The sequence below is a fragment of the Prenolepis imparis genome, unplaced genomic scaffold, assembly GCF_030444845.1.
Source record: "Prenolepis imparis isolate NDT839.2.m4 unplaced genomic scaffold, iyPreImpa1.0 SCAF_4, whole genome shotgun sequence".
In the NCBI taxonomy this organism is placed as follows: domain Eukaryota; kingdom Metazoa; phylum Arthropoda; class Insecta; order Hymenoptera; family Formicidae; genus Prenolepis; species Prenolepis imparis.
In genome coordinates, this window is record NW_028141162.1 from 14,243,681 (window position 1) to 14,268,302 (window position 24,622).

The 24,622-nt window shown below is 30.7% G+C and overlaps 2 protein-coding genes across 2 annotated transcripts in view; one reads left to right on the forward strand and one right to left on the reverse strand.

Moving 5' to 3' along the window:
* Positions 1 to 17,548, reverse strand: part of LOC145934932 (uncharacterized) — a 469,524-nt gene extending 451,976 nt beyond the window's left edge. The window contains exons 1-6 of the mRNA XM_083035847.1: positions 17,404 to 17,548; positions 15,692 to 15,798; positions 15,331 to 15,437; positions 14,969 to 15,075; positions 7,541 to 8,457; positions 7,262 to 7,298 (exon numbers count right to left, since the gene is read on the reverse strand). The gene's annotated coding sequence lies outside the window, so the exon portion shown is untranslated. The remainder of the gene's footprint in view (positions 1 to 7,261; positions 7,299 to 7,540; positions 8,458 to 14,968; positions 15,076 to 15,330; positions 15,438 to 15,691; positions 15,799 to 17,403) is intronic.
* The window catches only part of Dpr1 (defective proboscis extension response 1), a 322,483-nt gene that overhangs the window by 140,447 nt on the left and 157,414 nt on the right, over positions 1 to 24,622 (forward strand). The gene's annotated exons all lie outside the window — the stretch shown is intronic.

Here is a 24,622-nt window from a genome sequence, read left to right on the forward strand (position 1 = left end):
TTCCGTCGAGTTTATTTTTTATGCGACGCAACGCCACCGAATGCAAATGAGGAACAGACCTGAAGAACCGACAAAAATAACTTAACCTAACCGATGGCGCTGACACTTCGAACACGCAATGATAATTCTTATAGTTAGCTTTTCACCGTCATTTTTCTGTTTTCTCGAATGAAAATAGCGTTAGATCGAAAAGCGATGATTTTTCAACTTTCCATCTATGGTTATGGTTTGATAAAAAAAACCACGTTATACATTTTTTTGTGGCAAACCACAATAAACAAATTTCACTGTCCTATTCATCGAAATATTAAATAAAAAATAGTATGCATACTAAATTAGATGCTATGAGAAATTAAAAGTTGAAATATTATATAGATGGTATAAATTAGATAGTATTATATAGATTATATAGATATTTTTATAGTTTCAATACCATATAATTGTAAAAAGTTATAGCTCATTACCACTGAAAAAAAAATTTGTTAACTTGACTAAACCTTTCAACTAAATTACTATTTTGTTAATTGAACATATAGAAATATTTAAATTAAATATAACATATTAGATCTAACAAAACGTATATTTGACTTAAATACTAATATATGTTCAATTAACAAAATAGTAATTTAGTTGAAAGGTTTAGTCAAGTTAACAATTTTTTTTTTCCAGTGCATAGATTATAATAACCTGAGCACGCTTATGCGATAACGACAAGATTGAAAAACAAAGATGTGCAAGGTAAAATGCTTTCTCTGTCTCACAATGCTTTGAAAAGAGCAACGTAAAAGAAAAAGAAGAGTGACAATGTGAAGCTTTTCCTTTTTCTTCTTTCCATCAACTGCACAATCGAACAAGAAAAGCATCTTTAGAGATAAGAAAATCTCTATTGTCCCTTCTTATTAATGTTATCCTTAAGCCTCCAACAGAAACGCTCAGTCTCTCTACTTATGTAAGTTTATGCCTATTACATATAATATTGACATATGAGCTGCATTTCGATTTATAATAATTTGCAGTTTATGGGAAAAGAATATATATGTATGGGTCAACTACATCTTGCATGTAGATAATTATAATATATCAGGAAATATTTATTTCCACTAATTAACTTTTAATAATTAATATAAATTATAGATTTCTTATAAGCACATTATAAATTACAAATATAAAAAGATTTAAAAACATAAAATGTTACAATTTGTCAATTTGTAACATCATGTTTTATTCTCTTTAGCACATTAATTAATGTTCATAAAAAATGTTGCATTGTAAAATAAAATTTTAATAAAAAAATTTTTAATGTGGTATTATGGAACGCGTACGTGATATTTCTCGGCGAATTCGTATATAGCAATTAAAACACGTAAGGACACTCCATGTACCAGAGCATCCTGTACACGATGTCATCGATGAGGGTAGCTGTGAATTAATCTACCGGGTCACATTCTCTATGGATCTCGAAATTAATCCTTGTGAACCTCTGGGACACGATAGGTCATACGTAGATCTATGTACATCGATCTATCTACATCTTGATAGAAATAGTTCTGTGAGAAATAACTGACCGAAAATAAAATAACGCAACACAATGAAATATTAAAAACAAACTCCTATTCGTCTCGTTTGAAAACAAAACCGGATTCTTGCTATTGAACGAATAAAAATATATAAATACATTCCAATCGTAAATAAAAAATTTTTGTGTGCTGGAAAGCACTTCAATTTCGCCTTTCAAATGTAAACAGTCAGTTTGTGCAGTCTCTGCTCTAGCGGCTTTTTTATTGGATTTCTCGAAACGAGATTCCTTTGAAAGAAAAAATAGCTTTGAAATAGACGTCGAGTAACATTGCAATTAATCAATTTAAAAGCGTGTTGTTACACCATTTCATAAAGTATAATTTTTTATGCACAAATTACTAATATAATAAAATGTATTATTTTTGCTTCTTTACAATTTATAAAAGAAATATATTTGTGTATGTGTTGTATGAATAAAATGATGACAAAATTTGTTAACCGCTTTCTCTCAATAATGTATATTTTCAAAAAAAAAAATAAATAAATAAAAATGCATTGCTCTTACGAGATTGAATCGACTCACGAAATCGAATTCCAAAACTATGAATTATAAACTACAAACATTCATAAAATATAATGCATATTTTTTCATTACATATATATTGTATATATTAATACATATACATATATGTATATGTATATATGCAAATGTGTGTTCTAAAAAAATTTAATAGCTTTAAAAAAGCTTCTAGATATCTTATTAATAATTTAGATTAATATGCAACACTTCTTTTAACATCATGCAAACTCATATATGTATATATATACAAAATTTCTATCATTTTTTCCGACCATTCACGTAATTATTCTATATAGGATTGAAGTCGAATAGTATTTTAAGAGGAATTGAATGACGCATATTTTGCCTATTTCGAATTGAAATCTAGGGAAGAATGTCTCGAGACACTGGTGGCTTCCGTCATAAGATTATGAAGATTAATTAACTGCAGAAACTGTGCTGTGCGCTAACGTCACTAAATTGAATCTCAGGCGGGTTCCTGATTTATGGCGCCACTGCATCGAAACTTTTTCCCGCGAAACGCCTGGATTTGCATCGCATTAAGATTCACGGTCTATCATTCACGGAGAAAAAGAACTCGCCATTTGTACTTAACTTCTTCCTACAGGCGCCCTTCAAAAGTAATTTCGACTTAATCTTTTTATTTTTGTCTTGTCAGAAATTCCTATTTCCGGTACCGAGAAAAAGTAAAAATATAAACATTTAATATTAATTCAATTCAACATTAAATATTACTTCAATTTAATATATATTGTGTTTATATGTTCATATAGAGAATCTAAATAAATTTTTCAATACACATTTCTTATTGTTAGTACTTATCAGAAAATCAGAAAGAAAATGTACGATGCATATTTTAATGCTATTATATCAATGTACAAAATTTTTAATTGAAAATTATATAAAAGTTCTATCATCGATAGAGTTGAGAAAACAACATTAATTGAATTATAGTGCTACAATTCATCCAATTTCGTTATACAATTTAATTACCGCGTAATATGGTAATAATGTGGCTATTAATTACTTTTCACACCCAATATAAACTAACGCGATATTCTAGTTCGATTGACATTTAATAAATCAAGCTTTGCGGCGAGAGAAATATGAATTGAATAATTTACGGAAAAAGAGGAGAGAGGGGATGTTATGGAAATATTAATTCATATACGTTAATACAAAACAGATATAAAATCACTCTCAATTACGATAAACTTTAGACGTTTCGTGGGCGAAAATTGTTTGCAATACAATACCCGGTAATGCTTGAGTGAGCGAGTGTCGCTCTTTAATTGCGGATATTTCGATTTAATATAAATCAGTATTTTGACCTGTTATTTTATTTATAGATAGGTTTTTAAATATTTTTTATTCCGATACAATAATGCATTAATGCAGAAAATAGAGATAGATTCATTTTAAGTAGTAGTTTTTTATGGATCTTATAGAAGATAGATATGGCGATAGCAAAGACACTTCTATTAAGTAAACCCTTTTGTTACCTCAAAAATTAATATTAGGCAGAAAAAAAATCTGCAATATACATACGTAGTATATTATCAAAATTATCAAAAATAAGCAAGAATGACTTGTAGTATGTATAATATCTACATATTTTTCATTTACTCATTCAGAATATAATATAGTAATATTTACAATTTGCAACGTACTACTATATTTATTCTGAAAATTGTTAAATATAAGCATTTGACTGTGAAATGAATAAATTGAGAATCAAGACGTCAAGGCTTTTGCAATCGATATCTATTTTGTGATTTCAGCTATATCCATCCGACAACATATGTGATTATTTTAATTTTATCCGTAAACTGCAAAACTGACGCAAAAAATTATGACGTTATTACCAAGTCAATCCGATAACATTATATTTTAAGAAGACACTTAGAATATTCTCTATATATACTATATAGAGAAAATATCATAACAGAAAATAGACGTTAATTATAAAAATAAAATGCTTTAATAATTTAGGCACTTCCGCTATTAAGAATTAGTTAATTTTAGAAGAAAAAAAAAATAAAAAATGTTTTCAATTCAAATTTCTTGCATATATATTATACATATTGCATTGTAAAATGCTTTATATCATTAATTAAATAACAAGCAAATAAAATAAATTTTAATAAATTATTTACTAAAACATCGTTAATTATCGAAGAAACATGCTACAAAAAAATATTACGTTTTCATCATTATAACTTGGGAAAACACATTATGTGTGTCAATATTTTCTTTCATTTCTCATATGAATCTAAAAAACAGAAACGTTCATATGTCTCCATAAAGTTCAAAGACACGAAACTGAATATTCCCGCTTTTGGGGTAGTGACTTCTATCGATTCTACCGCTTTTCTTCCACCGGCCCTCAACGACATGCCATCGTTCTGACTGCATCTACCCGACATCGCCAGGCATAACAGTTCGAACGAAGAACTTTAAATCCCTTCCGCAATCTGGATTTTGTTTTCGGCGCCGGCCGTGCAAGACGACACGCTGGGGAACCACGAAAGTTTTCAGTCCACGAGACGCCACTCGCGATTTTTCTCTTGACGCAAATTTACCCCTTCCCTTAGCGATGTGTATACAGAAAAACAGAAAAACAAGTACATTTGTCGTCACAATGTTTCCTATAACTTGACGTTTTATGCAAGATATGCTGTACTTATTCTAAAGAACGTACTATTAGTCAGAAAGCAAAATATACTAAAACAAATATTCCAAAAAATAATGAGAAAAAAATAAAAAAATATAGTTGATGATTGAGTTTTAAGTAATTTTAATCTTGCGCGATATTGTATGAATTTAAAGAATATTCTAAAATATTAATACACTAGATTTATTTATATTTTTTCTAATTATATCTTTTGATGTTATTCTATAATTTGTTCTATGCCTCTATTAATTCTCAAAAAAATTATTAGTACGTTGTATATGTTAATAAATAAATGATTAATTTATATGCGTATAATTTATAATTGTCAAATTTTTCACAATTCTGCAATTTTCATTCATCGAACATTTTTTGTTAATGTTAAAAGAATCGATATAACCGAACATAATGAATGCACAAAATTAGGAATTCATAATTCGTTACTTTTTGTGTCAAAGTCTAATTTAGGAAATGGTTACATTTATTGAATACGTTACGAACCAGAAAACGAAAAGTGGAACTGACATTCCCTACCAGGAAACTACGAAACATTCTGTATACGCACGCTCTCAGCCAAACGATTTCTCTTAATTTCGCGAGGCGACGCCCGTAAATAGAAAGCAAACAAACGGATAACAGTCTCGTCGCAGCCCGTCGGGCGAATTTAACGATGGGGCGCCACGCGAGTAGATATGTTAACTAGATTTTGTTTTTTTTATCTCTTGTTTTTTGCGTCAGTGCAAAGTGTGCGCTGTTTAACTAGATTCGTTGCAATTTGCGAACATAAAATGGCGCAGGTAAAATGTAATCATAATAGCAGATAGGAAAGAGACCAATGTTTGTCAAAAAAGTTAAAAATAAAAAAAACAATTAAAAATAAATATTTATAAATATCTCATTTCTTTTTCAAGAGTGTGATACTATGATAAAAAAGGTAGACGTCATAAATTTTGGGTTCTCTACATCAAACTATTAAAAAAAGATTCGGACATATATATGTAGTTAAAAATGATTAGTAATAAATAAATAATATATAATATATATATATCAATATAAAATAATACATTAAAAAATATGAGTTTGAGAAAAGGATTTTTATCATAAATTTAAAAATATTAATAATTATCATAAATTTTTAACAAGTTTTTATCTAAATAATATTTTTAATTTTTATTTTTTAATTAAATAATACTTTTAATTTTTAACTAATATTATTTATTTAAATAATAAAAAATAAATGTATGTATAATAAACTATGTAATAAAACCTTAATATAATTCAAAAACTAATCATTTTCAACTACATATATATCCGGATCTTTTTTTAATAGTTTGATGTAGAACCCAAAATTTATGACGTCTACCTTTTTTATCATAGTAGGTATACACGCGCGTACATTCATAACACATATATGTAAACAATAATATTTATTAAAGCCATAAAACAGTCGATATACTAAGCAATAAGAAATATATCATGCTTATATATGGAGACTCACCTTTTTAATGTTCAATATAGCCATTTCATAACATAAAAAAGTCCAATAAATAATTTTGTCTTTAATAGAATATTAAAAAATTATAGAATAAATATTTGATTTTTGTTCTTTATCATAATACATTTGCATTTTACGCATACTTTACGAAAATAAGTGTCTCTTACAAATGCAGGATTATATATTTGACCCCCCTAGTTTTAAAAATATATATACCTAAAATATTTTTTTTACTTAGTCTCAAAACAAAACAAATTATATAATTAACTTATAAATAAAACAATAAAATCCAATAATATATAATTAATAATTATTAACATTCCCATAGAAAGAAATTGTTATAAATTAAAAAACTCATTTTTTTCTCTCTGTACGCAAATTTTACCATTTTTTATAAAAAAGATATCGAAGAGTTTATATATTTTGTTTTCAATGAGCAGCTCTCGGAGCAGCTCTAGATAACATGTATTACGATAATCCCGCACCGAGTCGGAAATTTATTGACACTCGCAAATGGTGATTGGATCTCGGATTCCGTATCATCTTTTATTTCGAAAAATATTGGATGACAAAATAGAAAAAATTAACAATTGACCTATATCGACTTCAAATCAAATATGACGTGTGCGAAAAAGCAGTGTATGTGAAGCTGGCATCTGATTTCGTAGAAACTCATAAATAATTAAGAATTCTGGTCTTATTTTCAATAATTCTAGAGTTCTTGATAGAGTTTAAACAAATAGTTCTGGCCATTAAAGCAACAAAAATTCCTTAAAACAAAGTGAGACGCTGCGTAAAGGCGTCTCAGTTTGTCCCAAGACATTTTCGTTGCTTTAATGGTCAGAACTATTTGTTTAAACTATCAAGAACTTTAGAACTATTGAAAATAAAGCCAGACCTCTTAATTATTTATGAGTTTCCACGAAATAAGACGCCAGCTTCACACACCCTCATTACCGCTATAGAGAAATGTGATAAAATAAAATTTCTCACTCACCGATATGTAGAGTAGTACACAGACACAGCACATTGATCTGAAAACAAAATATTCAAATTATGTATATACATGTGTGTGTGTGTGTGTGTGTGTGTGTGTCTGTCTGTGTGTGTATGTATACATACATACATGCATACATACATGCATACATACATGCATACATACATGCATACATACATGCATACATACATGCATACATACATGCATACATATATATATAAAACGATCGAATATCTCATAAACAATGCAGTTAAATAAAAATATTTTTATTATATATACCTCGCAGTTGCCCCGCTGTCGCCCGATGCCTCCCTGGGCCTCCTCCTCCTCTCTTGGTCCATGGTAGCACTCGCGACACTCGCGAAAACACGAATAATAATAAATATTGCGATGTTGAAAGATAACGAAATACGTGTTTGGAGAAACGTCTCACGACAAACACTCGAACTCGCGAAGCGACGAACGCCGATTTTAAATAATCGCGGATGCCCGACCGCGTAATCCAATGGGTAGATCGAGACGTGCGTTCGTCGCTAGATTCGACACTCCCGACTCATCACACGCGACAAATACCCGCGACATTTATCATAAATTACGCGAAATACGTGTTTGGAGAAACGTCTCACGACAAACACTCGAACTCGCGAAGCGACGAACGCCGATTTTAAATAATCGCGGATGCCCGACCGCGTAATCCAATGGGTAGATCGAGACGTGCGTTCGTCGCTAGATTCGACACTCTCGACTCATCACACGCGGCAAATACCCGCGACATTTATCATAAATTACGCGAAATATGTGTTTGGAGAAACGTCTCACGACAAACACTCGAACTCGCGAAGCGACGAACGCCGATTTTAAATAATCGCGGATGCCCGACCGCGTAATCCAATGGGTAGATCGAGACGTGCGTTCGTCGCTAGATTCGACACTCCCGACTCATCACACGCGACAAATACCCGCGACATTTATCATAAATTACGCGAAATATGTGTTTGGAGAAACGTCTCACGACAAACACTCGAACTCGCGAAGCGACGAACGCCGATTTTAAATAATCGCGGATGCCCGACCGCGTAATCCAATGAGTAGATCGAGACGTTCGTTCGTCGCTATTATAGATCCCGACTCATCACGCACGCGATGTTCGAAGGTACCTGCGACACTTATCTCAGAAAGCAACCGCGACTTGACATCTGCAATATTAAAAAATATTCGAAATCAGCTCATTAAAACGTTAATTTGCTAATTAAATTTTGAAATAGAAATATGTTATAGAAATTAAAATTAATGTTGCAAATATTATAATACTTTAAACTCGAATATTTTTTGACAGAAATCAGCTGATAACTGTTAAAAATATTAATTGAGTTAAAAGAATTGTAACACATATTATTTAAAACATATTACTATAGTTTAATTTTTAAAACATATTATTTTAAAATTTAATTAGCAAATTAACGCTTTTTTAATCAGCTGATATCTGCCAAAAATTATTAATAGAGCATTAATTTGCTAATTAAATTTTAAAATCATATGTTAAAAATATTAAAATAGTAATATGTTTTAAAATAATAATATGTTATAATCGAAGTTATAATACTGCAAACTCGATTAATATTTTTGACCATTATCAACTGATTTTTATTAAAAAATATTAATAAAGCGAAAATTTAATAATTAAATTTTGAAATAATAATATGTTGTATAAAATAAAATATTAATATGTTGTAAATTATATGTTATAATACCTTATCTGCGATTAATATTTTTTGACAGAAATCAGCTGATAACTGCCAAAAATATTAATCGAGTTTAGTTTAAAGTATTATAACATATTATTTGTAACATTATTATTTAGCAAATAATTAATTTATTCTGTCAAAAAATATTAATCGCAGATAAGGTAGTTTAAACAAGTTTATATAAAACTTTATATAAAAATATTATTCTCTTATTTATATAAAATCGAGGAATGGCGTTTGTGTCGTTCTAATAACTAATTAAAACTCGAAGGAGATTTGTACGGAAAGATATAAGATAGCAGAATAAATATAGTTCTCGAAAATCGACTGGCGTCTCATCTCAATATCTATAGATATAGATATTCGGTTGTCTTTATTTTAGCTTAATTAATATTTTTTTTTTTTTTTGCTTTTAGAAGGCAGAACTCTTTTTAGAACTCATGTAGAACTATAATTTTTTTAAATCCTGATAATTACTGATAAAGAAAATGCCGTAAGACAAAGTAAAACGCTGTGTGAAGTTGGCGTCTCAATTTGTCCCAAGGCATTTTCATTGTTTTAATGGCCAGAACTATTTGTTTAAACTTTAAACTATCAAGAACTCTAGAATTATTGACAATAAAGCAATAACTCTTAATTATTTATGAGTTTCCACAAAATCAGACGCCAGCTTCACACACACGCGAAAACAAGTATAAGAGGAATTTATATTAGTGACACGAAAAAATCCCCGGATAATGCGTGGTACTCAATTGCAGTCGTCTCCATAGTTTCGTGTGCTCTCTTTAACGAATATATAATAAGATTCACAAAGATAATTTAATTAACTATTATTAGCATATATATTTTGATTCAAAATATAAAAAATTACAATTAGAAGAAACTGACTTTATTGATATATGATATGTGATATACTATATGTCTCTATCATTTTAGGAAAAATATAAATTTTTAGCTAATAAATATATCTATCAAAAGTCCAAAATTGACACTTTAGAAGACTTAGGTGATTATGATGCATCTCAGATATTCATTACTTTGCTTATTAATTTATTCATGTTATAAGTTTTTAACCGATTGTATAAAGAGCAAATGAGAGAACTGTAACTGAAATAAATAGTGGGGTATCGTGATTATTCTGTTATCTCACGCGTTAAAAAACGAAGATTCATGCATAGTAAAGTCCCTTTAATTAGTCATTTTACACGTCCATTTGCATAGTGCAGCGCAGATAATAAAAATTTGCTGGCACAGGTAATCCGCAGTTCTCGTCGGCACAGTTTTAATTCCATGATATAAAAAAATCCAAAAAAATTCTACAATTAGGCGCAATTTCGCGCGATAAACGCACGCATAGAAAACCAACAAAAACATAAAGAATAGTCTCGCGAGAGCGATGAGAGCTATTGGCCCGCACACCGCCACGAGATCATAATTCATTGCAGTTGTAGGTGCGCGGGACGTATTGTGAATACCTTAGATAGTTCACTTCATTTCACCTCCATCGCTTTATCATTAAATATTACCGGACCTACGTCGCGGGAGCTGCTCGTTCGAGCAATCCACAGCGATTTCATTGTTCGCGTTCCGCAGCCTTTATACTCATCAACATTATTATGGATGTGTACATATACCGATGATTCCCGTCTGGCGTTTGCGCACCGAGCAGTGAATTCGCACAAAAGCGGGAAATAATACATAACTGTCAAGTGTATACAAGATGTCTCGGGTTTACGGAGCGAAAACACGCTGCGGCATAAACTAAGAGAAACAATAGTTGTTTCGTTTGCTGAAAATTTGCATGTATTAATAGTTATAAAATTATTTAATCTTGATTCACCGTAAATCGCGGCTGAATTTCGGCTCGGCCGAATATAATTAATGTTAGAAATTAAAATTTGAAGAATATAATTCTCATCAAATTTTTTTCTTAAGAGATTTTTCAAGTTTATTAATTAAATTATCTACAAATTAAATTATCTATATATTTCAAAGAAGAGAGTTTAATGTGATCAGTGATCAGTTAAGTAGTGAGAAGCAAAACATATATGAGCAGCAACATCCTATTATTGGAGAAAATTGGAGTTAACTTTACTTTAGTGGGTAACTTCAGTATGAGACTCCTATTTGCTAACCCTTTGTCGACCCTATTTGCCAACCTCAATGTTCAATATTAGATAGCTTGTTAATGAAGTATCGAGTTAAATATTTACAATACTTACAACGTAGCAACTGAATGAATGAGACTTCTACTCATTTACCTTCATAAGATATGATTCATCACGTATCATTCATTACAAGGTATAATGTACACCCTTAATCTTGTTGTTCCATTTAAATCTATAAACTATATTCATTTTCAAATGCTATAACTCTACATCTTCTAATACTATCAAATTCTATTTTTATATTAATTTTTAAAATATATATTTTTACAAAAAAAGAGATGGGAAATAAAAATATATTATATTAAACATCATAATCAATGACAAATTGAATAAAAAATTGAGAATTTTGAATCAAGGATTAATCTTACCTCCATCATAATGAGAATTTTGAATTCAAATCGTATTAAATACATATAAATGTACAAAAAGCGAATACACTGGTAGAAAATTGAATAAAGATTTAATTTTAATTTTTATAATTAAAAAATTAATATATATTTTGTACTTATAAATATATATAATTGAAAAGACAAATATAATTGAATTAGACTAGCTCTTTATAGCCGCGATTATGTCGGATAATTCTCATGACATTTGTATTAATTAAAACATGCACACGTACGAATAAAGAGCGATCTATATCGCAAAGATCCCGACGATACGTATTAGGGGATCCTCGCCCAATTTCGCGAGCAGGCACAGTGAGGCGGGTTTTCGGGGTGTCGTGTTTAGTGGCAATAAATTTCGGGGTTTGTACCTTAAGACAACCGACTACACACATTCACGCGCGTGTCTGCACACATGCAATCGCACGAGAGTGTCGGTGAGGCTGTTACGACGGCATCGCGGGAGCAACGCGACACAAATTTTCCGTCATGGCAGCTACGAGGACATATTTAAGGTGTCCTTCGCGCGTCCTCATAATCTCCCCAATTTCCATTAGCGCTAGGTAATCCTTGCAGAAACACGTTTTTCATCCTTTTAGCTTAGTCCGTACTAATTCATTATAAATCGCGAATTTTCTTAGAAATATACATTTCTGTCTCATTAAATGCAATGGAGAAATATGTAGTTAAAGAAAGAATAAAAACAAAAAGAAGAATAATATATTTTTTCTTGCATGTAAAATTGTATATTAAAAAATTATTTGCTAATATACATATTTTATAATCCCATCTCAGAGTATCTTATTTTAATTTTTAATATATTTGTCGTCATCGTGTATGCATAATTCGCTGCGATTTATTTTAGCAAGCAGCTTGTACACTTTTAAAAGTGTCTCACCAACGCGAATCCCCAAAGACATTCATTCGCGAATGCGCGACGTACCACAACAAGAACGTTGCTCGATTTCGTACACGACAGCGCGCGAGTTAACATAGCCGATGTGAACTGCGAACGAGCAAGATCTTGTACATAACTGGAATAATTGCATTACGAGTTTAACCGTTCTAACGAGAATAGCGCTAACGATTTCTCGTCAGAGTTTGCACGGCACTCCTCATTACGCGGGGCGAACGCGTTGTGTCCTTTTAAACTGCTTCCCGAGATGTCTAGGTTCTGCTCCTCTCTCCTCTTTCTCTGTCTCTTCATTCCCTTCGCCCTTCACTTTATTTCTTTCTCTTTCTCTCTCTTTCTCTCTCAGGATTCGCATGAAAGCACGCAAAGCTCCTGCCGCAGTGCCACACAGGACAAAGCGGAGTCAAGAAAGATGTCAGAATAGCGTTTCCGCGCTTTAATCCGCAACGCGCCGTGGGCTCGTTTCTTTGCAGACGGATCAACAAAAGCGGCGTTTCACGCATTTACGGTGGCAAGCAAGAGAAAGAGAACGCGAGAAGAGCGGCTGCATCTCATGGAGGTTTTGCTGCGGTCCGCAAGATAAACGAGTAGAGAATAATATTCGCAGCTTTTACCGCTCGCACGACGGGTTTCGGGGTAAATTCGTATAAATGTTGCCTTTCACTCATCCGTATCGAATAAAAAAAAAAAAAAGAAGCAAAATCAGCGAACATTTTAATAATAAACGGCTAAAGGCATTTTAATGGCTCTTTATAAATCAAAAACTCTATACTGCGTACTCAATACAATATAGAACCCGTTGCAATTAAAAAGACAAAAGTCATTAAATATAATAATTACAGCAATTAATATAGCAATTATTCGAGAAAGAAATTGTAGAAAATAAAATGTATAGAAAGAGCACAAGTGGAATAAAAGCTGAATATTCGGATTTTGTTTAAGTTCATTAGAAAGGCATCCAAGAATCAATTAAAAATATCGTTGGATGCAGATAAATAATTAAAGTAAAATTATTACAATTATTCTTATCGCATAAATTTTAATTTTAAAATGATTAAATAGAGTCCGTTAACATAATTATGATAATAATCTGTTGTTTTTTTTCCCCTAAGATTTATTAATGCGATTGTACTTCTCATATTTTATAAAATTGCGAATATTATTTTATTGTGTGAAACATTAGAGAGGAATTAATTATCCTGCTCTAATATTTCCTAGATCGTTTAATTTCCAGTTTCATTTCCACGGAAATTTCGTAAATGCAAATTTGCGCAAAACGTTTCAAAAACTTTTCATTAGAAAAAACGATCACGTCGTTATAACTTGACGTCGACCGGTGGCGCATAAACGTTCGTTATCGTTGATAGTTATATCGATGTCGATGGAAAACCTGAATATTTTTGGCGTGCGTCCAAATTTGCGACGAATTTGCAGAATTTCCGATAGCAAATTGAAAGAACGCGGCCGCGTGTAAAGAGCATGCGAAAAACTGCGCGAGACGAATCTCGACGAGCGCCGGATGAATTCCAGGACGCCCCCGATCGAGAAAGAGAGAGAAAGAGAGAAAAGTATAGCCCGCAATTCCTCTCAATTTAATATAACTGCTTTATGGGGACATTCAAAACGTATGACTTCATATGCCGAGGATACGCGCAAGCAATTACAATCGCAATCGCACTATACCCACAAATTATTTTCGCTCTGGCGCATGAATCACGCCCGGCAACGCCCGCCCGATGCACACAATCACGTTAAAATAAAATTTCCGTCTCTGCCGCGTGTAATATACCGTACGAGCTAATTAGCGATAACCATAATACGCCGTTATATACGCCGAATCACAACTGTAGCCGCTTTTGTCCCGAAGTTAACAAAGTTAACGTCGAAATAGTGCGCAGACATGAAAACCAACGATTATCAGCAATTTGTTGGTTTCGAATTTTCCAATAATGATGCTGAATCGTAGTATCGAATAAATGGTACGCAATGCCTTTATATATAACTCTTCAATATTGCCCAGATTATCAGAAAATGTCATTAGCAAGTGTTTTTAATATTTAATAGGTGAATTATTTAAATATAATTTGTATAAAAAATGTGTAAGAGTTTTGTGGAAACTAAAATGTTCCACAATTCTCGAATAAATGTACATACATAGCGTTTAATAATATTAAAATATTTTGATAAAGAGGTCGAATTAAAATTTAATTTTAAAAAAATCATGCGCATAATTTTTTTTATTGCGCATTAATAATTTTCAATAACTCTCTCGTCGTAACATTTATATAATAGAATATTAATATAAACGATATTAATAAAATACCTTTTCCACAAAGCTTCGTGGAATCTCACAAACAAATAATTTGTAAACAAAACATAAATATTATAGGATAAAAAATCTACATAATAATTTACTGAGCACTATTTATATCAAATGCAAAGTGCCGTTAATCACACAACTACTGTTATAAAAAAACAATGAAATTATCACTTACCAAGCCATAGATCTGCCACGCTGTAGCTCTACCACGATGTAATTCTGCTCCGATGTAACTTCTGCCACAGTGTAGATCAACTGCATCTTCGAACAACTTTATAGCATCTGTAAAAAACATTAAAATATTTGAAAAATCGGTATTAAACAGTAAATATATATATTTACACATATAATTATAAATTCTAATAGCTTTAAAATTAATTAGAAATTACAAAACAATGATTATTTGTTTAAAAAGCTTAATATAAGGATTGCTTTTATATACAAATCTGATTTTTCTGATTTTATTTAATCATATCAAAATGCAAAAATGCCGTAAACACACTACTGTTATAAAGAAACAATGAAATTATCATTTACCAAGCCATAAATCTGCCACGCTGTAGCTCTGTCACAATGTAATTTTGCTACGATGTAACTTCTGCCACAATGTAGATCAACTGCATCTTTGAACGACTTTATAGCATCTGTAAAAAACATTAAAATATTTGAAAAATCTATATAACGGTTAAAAAGATATATATACAAATATAATTATAAATTCTAATAGCTTTAAAATTAATTAGAAATTACAAAAGAATGATTATTTGTTTAAAAAGCTTAATATAAGGATTGCTTTTATATGCAAATCTGATTTTTCTGATTTTATCTGATTATATCAAAATCCAAAAATGCGGTAAACACACTACTGTTATAACGAAACAATGAAATTATCATTTACCAAGCCATAGATCTGCCACGCTGTAGCTCTGTCACAATGTAATTCTGCTACGATATAACTTCTGCCACAATGTAGATCAACTGCATCTTTGAACGACTTTATAGCATCTGTAAAAAACATTAAAATATTTGAAAAATCAGTATTAAACAGTAAATATATATATACACATATAATTATAAATTCTAATAGCTTTAAAATTAATTAGAAATTACAAAACAATGATTATTTGTTTAAAAAGCTTAATATAAGGACTGTTTTTATATGCAAATCTGATTTTTCTGTTATCTAATGTTCTCGCTCTCATTTACTTGGTATCATTTTTTATTCTTTTTTATTATTTTCATATCCGTTCAAAAAGAATTAATAAAAAATATGTGAAACAAGACTTCTCCTGAAACATATTATATGCGTTATCAGAAATTATCTTAATGCAATTAAATATATATATACTAGAGCAATAAAATATATATACTATGGGGCATAAACATAAATAATCACTAATAAAGAGATGGTAATGAGACGGTAATATTAAAAATAAATGAGCATAAAAATACAAATCAAAGTCATCTTGTTGGCTATTATTACTTCCTTTGTTGCAAAGTCACACATACATATATATTAATCTGAAATTAATTTCGATTGCGTGCGTTAATTAATCGTTACTTTTCACGAAACTCTCGGTACATTATTTATCTGCGACACATTCCGAATATGCAAATAACGCGAAATACATAACATTTTGCCCGTCAATATTCGACACTCCCAACATTTGTCACATGAATTTTCTATCAGGGAAAAATATAAACATTACGGTAACCAAAATATTGCACAAACATAAATTAAATATCGTAATTAAGCGACTATCATGTCGAATTAATACGCTCATTAAGTGTTACTTTTATAATACTCCGATTTTGATTGCATTTGCAATGTTCTTTATATGAGCAAAAATATATAAATGTACGAAATAAATATTTTCTGTAAGAGTTAAATTAACAAACGACGCTATTATTTTCGACGCCCACTAATAAGTACATCTTACGATAATCATTCATTATATTTTCCAATATCTCCGCAAGCTTCCAGAACTTCCAATTAAAGGGACACGAAGTACATGTTGAACAAATCGATATAGTATGTATACAACAAAAGCCGTCTTCATACTCAATACACTATTAAGACTAACAAACAACGCAATTACTTTTTATATAGTACATTGTTTAATACTCACGACGATTGCCCGTATTATTTCTCCCTCTCCCGACACTTGTCCGCACACGAGCTTTACTTCGATGTAATGGCAAAATGGCGACCACGTAACACACCAGAAAACGCGCGAAATGCATAGCAACCACGACTGTTGATTCCAGAATAAGCGCCAAAATGCATAGCAACCGCGATTCTTACATTTCTTACTTCCCTCAGTGCTACGTCATGTGACGTAATGAACCGACTTGAATCGCACGATACTTCACTCGACAAATGCTTCGAAGTATCTCACTAACCCAACGTACAAAGATTTCTGCGTCTTGATTAATTAAATGATTAATTGCGATGTATCTATATCATTGATTTTCCCCCAGTCCTCTACTATCTATCAATATCAATAAATATGTAGATATATTTTATCAAACCTTACGTAAAAGAAGTATCGATGCGACACTGTACCTAGGGTTACCTTGACGAACGATGCGATTATTTATGATACTTACTGCTTCGCGACGAAGGCTCGTCATATTCTTTGACACTCCAATGTTTGTTTCCGCGGATTTCACTTTCACAAATGACAACTTTCAAATAACAATAAAAGAAGCAAAATGTAGAACGGCCCAGCTTCGGAACGACAAGGCGAGAAACGTGAAGTGATAACACAAGTGATGGTGTCGTTGGGGAAGATCGCAGCGTTTGATCGATCAATCTAGTAACTAAAAAATTCTCGATCCTGATTGGTTAATGGTTAATGCATCCTTCGAAGCATCTGTAGCATCTGTAGCGTCTCCCTGACCGCACTTACGAACGATCGTCATGGAGTATGAATCAAGTAGTATATGAAATAGCATAATTCCGTCATATCGAGAGACGCCTTTTTCCGTATGTAGTCTATTCGCTAAGGCCCTGCGCACAATAGAGAAAATATTAGGAACAAATATTAAATATTAGATATAAGAATTATTTTAAAATAATAAAATCGAAAAAACTCTGATATAAAAATACAAATTCGAGTATATAAAGGACTATAGTAAGGGCTAATAAACTAGTAAGAGTCCTTTATATCCGAATTTGTATTTTTATATCAGAGTTTTTCCGATTTTATTATTTTAAAATAATTCTTATTCCTAATATTTAATATTTTATTCCTAATATTTTTCCTATTATGCGCAGGGCCTAAAACATCGTATAAGGCCCTGCGCACAATAGAAAAAATATTAGGAATAAGAATTATTTTAAAATAATAAAATCGAAAAAACTCTGATATAAAAATACAAATTCGAGTATATAAAAAGCTATAACCTACTAAGAGTCCTTTATGCCCGAATTTGTATTTTTATATCAGAGTTTTTCCGATTTTATTATTTAAAAATAATTCTTATTCCTAATATTTTTTCTATTGTGCGCAGGGCCTTACACTCGAAACATGTGTTTCGTTCATATTTATAAATGATAAAAGCTCGTAGGGAAAGACGTACACTCAATTGGCGTCGCGAATTTGATTAACCAATCAGGACGAAGAATTCCTTGCGCGCTGATTGGTCGGTCAAGCGCTTCGCATTTATCGAGTGAAGTATCATTCGAGATCACATGCTAGTTGATTACGTCACGATGACGTACTATAGGGGGTAAGGGTTGCTATGCATTTGGCGCCGTTTTCTCGATCAACAACCGCGGTTGCTATGCACTTGGCGCTTTTTTCGCGGCCATTACTCGAGAGTGAGATCGCGTGTGAGCAAGTGTCAACAGCGAGCTTGCGTTGTTTCGAAACCGGAACTGCCCTGTACTCTTCTTCTTCTCGTTCGTGAAAGTGAAATCCGCGTACAAACATTAAGAGTATCGAGAAATACGACGAGCAAAACAGTTTGCACCATAAATAATCGCCTCGTTCGTCGAAGTAACCTATGTACGCAGTGTCGCATCGATACTTCTTTCGCGTAAGGTTTGATAAAATATATCTATATATTTATTGATATTGATAAATAGTAGAGGACTGGGGGAAAATCAGTGATACAGATACATCGCGATTAATCATTTAATTAATCAAGACGCAGAAATCTTTGCGCGTTGGGTTAGTGAAATATTTCGATGCTTTTATCGAGTGAAGTATCACCTGATTCACAGTCGATGATTACGTCACATGACGTCATATGACGTAGCAACAGGGGGAGGTAAAAGTCGCGGTCGTTATTAGTTCGAAGTGAAATTCGCGTGCGGATAAATGTCGGGAGTGTCGAAAAACATTACGGGCGATCGTCGCGGAGTGTACGAACTAATATGTATCAGAAACAATCGTGACTTTCGATGATGTAACCTGATTCCTACGATGTCGCATCAAGTCGGGTGTACGAATATATTTTTCGAAACTTCTCGCATAATGGACAGACATCTTACGAATAAAGTTTATTGCGAAGCAGCTTCATCTACCTCGTATCGCGACGAAAATTCAAAATGATGGTAAGTGGAACAATCATTGAGAACAACGTTCAAATTACTGTTATTTAATCGTATTAAATGTGCTATTGCATTCACGAAGTTTTACGCATCATATTATTTGATAAATGCTCATGCTTGCTTTTCGTATAAATATATATGTAAAAAATCGAAAATAAAAAAGGATTGAAATATAGGATTAAATGAAGAAAAAGATGGAAAAGGATTAAATGAACAAAATTATAGTCCGATGATAAAATAGCAAGAAATTAATAGAGCAACAATAAAATCGAATAAAACAGTATTTTTCATATATTTTTTAATAGGTTTTTATAACATTAAACACATGAGTAAAAAAAGAAATTTGTATATACATATAGAGCCAATGATTTATACATAATGTAAAAGTTAATTATTTGATAGAAAGTATCCATCAATTATCCATCAAAAATAACAGAGATTTTTTTCATTTTATTTATGCAAATGTATCATATATAATATCTAATCATTTTTAATATACTATATTTCTTATATTGGGAATAATAAAATATAAATTATTGATGAAATTGTAGGACCATCCAAATATTGAATAAACTAACATAATAATAATTAGAAGTTCGAAATAAAACCAGATATAACTATCATAAATAAAAAGCACAATTCATTGGAAAAGTGCGCATTATCTGCGCAAATAATATTATTTATATAAATATCTTTATATTGTCACTCTTTCATTTTGAATTTTTAATTAAATATGTATCTTTATTATAATATTGCATTGAAAATTAAGAGAATCTCGATTTTAAATTGTATAACAATGTGTTATTAAATATGTGACTATGGTAATAATTTCTATTATATCTATTAATTTTATTATAATACTCATTTTATTGGTCAATATTAAGCGAATTGAGCGAAAAATTATAAATGCAGAATTTTTTTTCACACGGTCACTTATTTTACATGTTTATTATAATTTATTTTATTTTATTTTATTTTTATTGTGACATCTTTTTGCAGTTGCCTCGATACACTTTGATAATTAATAACAAAGAATATCATATTATCATATTTGTCATTTATTATCATCTGTTTAATCCCTATTATAACTGTTAGTTATACTATGTGATTTGAAAAACAAAGACTAAACTTCTATTTCTTTCATTTTATACATTAAACTTTATTAAACAGCTGAGCGTAAAACTTGTATACTTTGCAATTTGTGTGAGAACTTTTCTTAATTGGATTCGGATCTTTTTTTCTTTTTTCCATGTACTTTTATATGAAATGTAGGAAGGAAATCGTATGTAAGCGAGAAAGGTGAGTCAATTTGATAATAGATTTGTCGATACATTGTAAAAAAAGATGAGCATTTTATGATAGACACAAGTAAGTACATATACAATTCTCCTCTCTCTTCTATCTCTGATGTAAATTCTATGCTTATGTAGTGATAAGTTTGCATTTCTTCTATCATCCCCATTACGATTTTCTATTATTCTGTGTTGAGAAAAGCAGAATAAAATGAAATGTAAATCGCGAGAAGAATCGTGTTTAAGATGGCTTTTAAAGAAATAAAAATTTATTTTATATTTTTTTCTTTATTCCTTTTTTTGCATGACTTGTATTTCACAGTCGATTAAAAAGCATATTTATTTGAGCCGATATTTCTATCGTTTTTTAAATATACTTTTAGAAATGGTTATTGTTTTATAAAGAAATATGGAGAGACTTATAATTATAGCACAGACATTTATATCAGAATCAATAGTTTGAAAAATTTTCATATTTAAGTTCCAAGTTTGGAAATAGCAGTATGAATAACATATAATAAAATATAATAACAGATACTAAAATTTTATTTTTCATTTCACATCGAAATTTAGAGCATCCGTTACATGCAAAATGATGTTTCTTATGCATATTTTTCGAATTCAATATGAATTCACCGCGAAAGATAATGCTGCATTTTTTTAAGATTAACTTAATCGAATTCTTTATCTGCGGCTCGATTCTGCAAAGCGAATTGAAAAATGGATAACACAATTGAATTAACGAGTAAACAATCGTGTTTTGTAAAGCAAGGGGATCCCACTTGCTATCAGATAAATTTACCAACTAATTACGGACAAGTAACATGCGAGTTATTTAGTTTCGACGTATATTGAGAACGCTTCTCGATATTTCACTTCATTAATTAACCATTGATTTCGAGCGCAGCGAAGCAAGCTCAATGAAAAGCATACATGCGCGATAAAACTCGTCGATTCTTTCCTTTTTTAACAACCACTTTCAAATAAAATAGAATTTTTGTGGTAGGACCCGTCTATCATTCAATAGTTGCATTGTACCATGATATTTGTACAATGAAATTTGTTCTGCGAAAATAACACAAGGGAATTTTTATAAAAAGCAAGTGGAGCGAGATATTCCCTGCATTTTTTATCTTTCGTGCGCGTGTATGTGTGTATTATTTCACCTTTTATTATCGTAAGGTGCAAAAAGCAGATTTAACTCACAGTTTCAAAGAAACTTGTTTTCAAGTGCAATGCTAGCTCATTTATATGCTTGCCAAATTCAGTAATTGATCGTTCATGAGAATGTAAATGAAAATTTTACGTAATCAAATTAAATATTAATTCAATCTATAATATATTATAATCAATACACTGAAAAAAAAAATTTGTTAACTTGACTAAACCTTTCAACTAAATTATTATTTTGTTAATTGAACATATATTAGTACTTGAGTCAAATATACGTTTTGTTAAATTTAATATGTTATATTTAATTTAAATATTTCTATATGTTCAATTAACAAAATAATATTTAGTTGAAAGGTTTAGTCAAGTTAACAAATTTTTTTTTTCAGTGTATATATATAAATTATATCTAGTTAAGTCTAGATAAATTCAATCTAGTTAGAATCACAGAGATATTTAATTGGGCACAGTTAAAGAATTGAAAATGAGTTTATCTCGTTAATTTATACTCACATGCTTTATTCAAAAACAATTTCAAAAGTTTTAGAGAAAAAGAGAAAAGCTTAATAACAAAATACACATATATTTGCATAATTTATTAAAAATGAATTGCTTAAATAAGTATATATAAAGCTTGGTATATCCCTTAATAGAAATTCATAAAAAATTGAATTCTGGCTTTTTTTAAAATAATTCTATAATATCTAATAAAATGATCATGAGGCACACATGTATCAATATATCCAAATAAGACGCTCATTGAAATTTTTGAGATTTCTGTTTATACACTAAAATGGTTCTTGTATAGTTCCTGAACATATTCATATATTTTCTAAAATTTTTTTATTATTAACGATATCAAAATATTTTTTAAATAATTTCTGTCACTTGAAAAAAGTATCCATCACTTATTTATTTAAGACTTGATTTTCTAGTTCTGTTTATTTTAAAACAAGTTTGATTAGTTCTGAATATATTCATGCATTTTTAAAGAATTGTAACCATAAACTTTTATAAATTATTTGTAAAATGTTTTAAATTGCTTAGTCAAGTTTTAGTTATTTAACGGCTAGAACTATTTGTTTAAATTATATAATTATAAGAACTATATAGAACTATTAAAAATAAAGCCAGAAATTCTTATTTATATGAATTCTCACAAAATGATACGCCACCTTTATGCAATAAATCTTAAATAAGCTCAAGAATTCTACTAAATAAATCTCATAGTATTCTACAAAGTAATAAAATAATATAAAGACAAATATTATATTTATGTATTTTCATTTAAAAAAAAGTGCACATACAGATACACAATACAAATATGTGTATACATTGTCACTGCAAGTAACTTTCGGCGGTGGAAAAGGCAAGCACGTTTGCGAAATAATGCAAGCTGTATTCGTTCGTGAAATTATGTAACTTGCCTTCGTGCGCTAAAGCAACCGCGTCAAGTCTAAATAAATTATCACCTGTATCAGAATGCACGGGGAATTTTTTACGCTAATTGGATCTACGTTAATTGGGACGTCTTTCCTGTTCTCCAGCTTTGCAAGATTCTAGCATGTATTTAGCGAAAATGTGCGTCTCTGTGTGCACAGTACCTGGATAATTACGAGGCTTGCTTGACTGCAACGCATCTCGCAATATTACACACACGAGTCTTTATTTATGTTCTAAACGAGAATAATTATTTTTGTCCGAATTTTAATGAGTACAATATTCGTTTATTTCAAGACATGAACATAACAATCTTTTTGGTTATGCAACAGAATGTAACGTTACAATTTGCGGTAACTCGTATTTTTAGTCGTGTTAAACGAAATATCAGCTTCTTATGGACGAGTACACTTTCCAGATTGAAATCTGCGGAGTTTCTTGCAAGATGAAATGGAATTTCGTCACTAAAATGCGATGATAAAAAGGGAATGTAATATCTCATCTAGCTCTTTTTATTAGATGGTAAATTCTTCTAAAAGAAATTTTTATCATTTTTATTCGTCTAACAATCTTCATAATTTTGTAATTAATAAATAAGATTTTTTATTGAAATATTTTGTGAAATATGTATACATATTTAATAGATTTGATTTGCGAAATTATTTATGAACAAAGAAATTTTTAATGATAATTTTTCAAATTATGAAATAGCTTGAATAATATAGATTTTAATAATTCAATAAATATCAGAAAAATGCGGGGATGTTAAAGAGCGGAATTTTTGAAAATCGTAGAGCGTGCGAGATGAGATAAACGCCAGAATCAATCGTATTTCCGATAAGAGAAATATTCACCGGATTCCATCGCGTGGGATCGCAGAGAAAAGAACGCAGGATCGAGAGCAAGTGAAATTTCTTCGGCTTTACAATACCGGGCCATTCATAACTGTCAGTGCGACGGCGGGATATACCGTCGCATTCACAAAAGCATTCTCTTTCGATGAGAATCCCGTCGAGATATCATCTAATGTAAATATGTACGCTCCCTTTTCGACCCACTCCTTTCTTGAAGTATTTATGTATACCCTATTACAAAATGTTTACGCGCAGACCCTTTAATGTCAAATATTTTCGTCGAAGAGCCATTACTTTCACCGACACACTGTTGAATGAAAAATTGGAACGCAAAAAGAATTAGCGTCTTATTAGAGTTAGATTATTATCAGATTAAATTCTTATCGATGATAACTTTATTGCACATTAATCCAATAGGACGTCATGACCCATACTTTTACAATTTCTAAGATTTCGACTTTTACTCATTAAATGAAAATACATAAATATAATATTTGTCTTTATGTTATTTT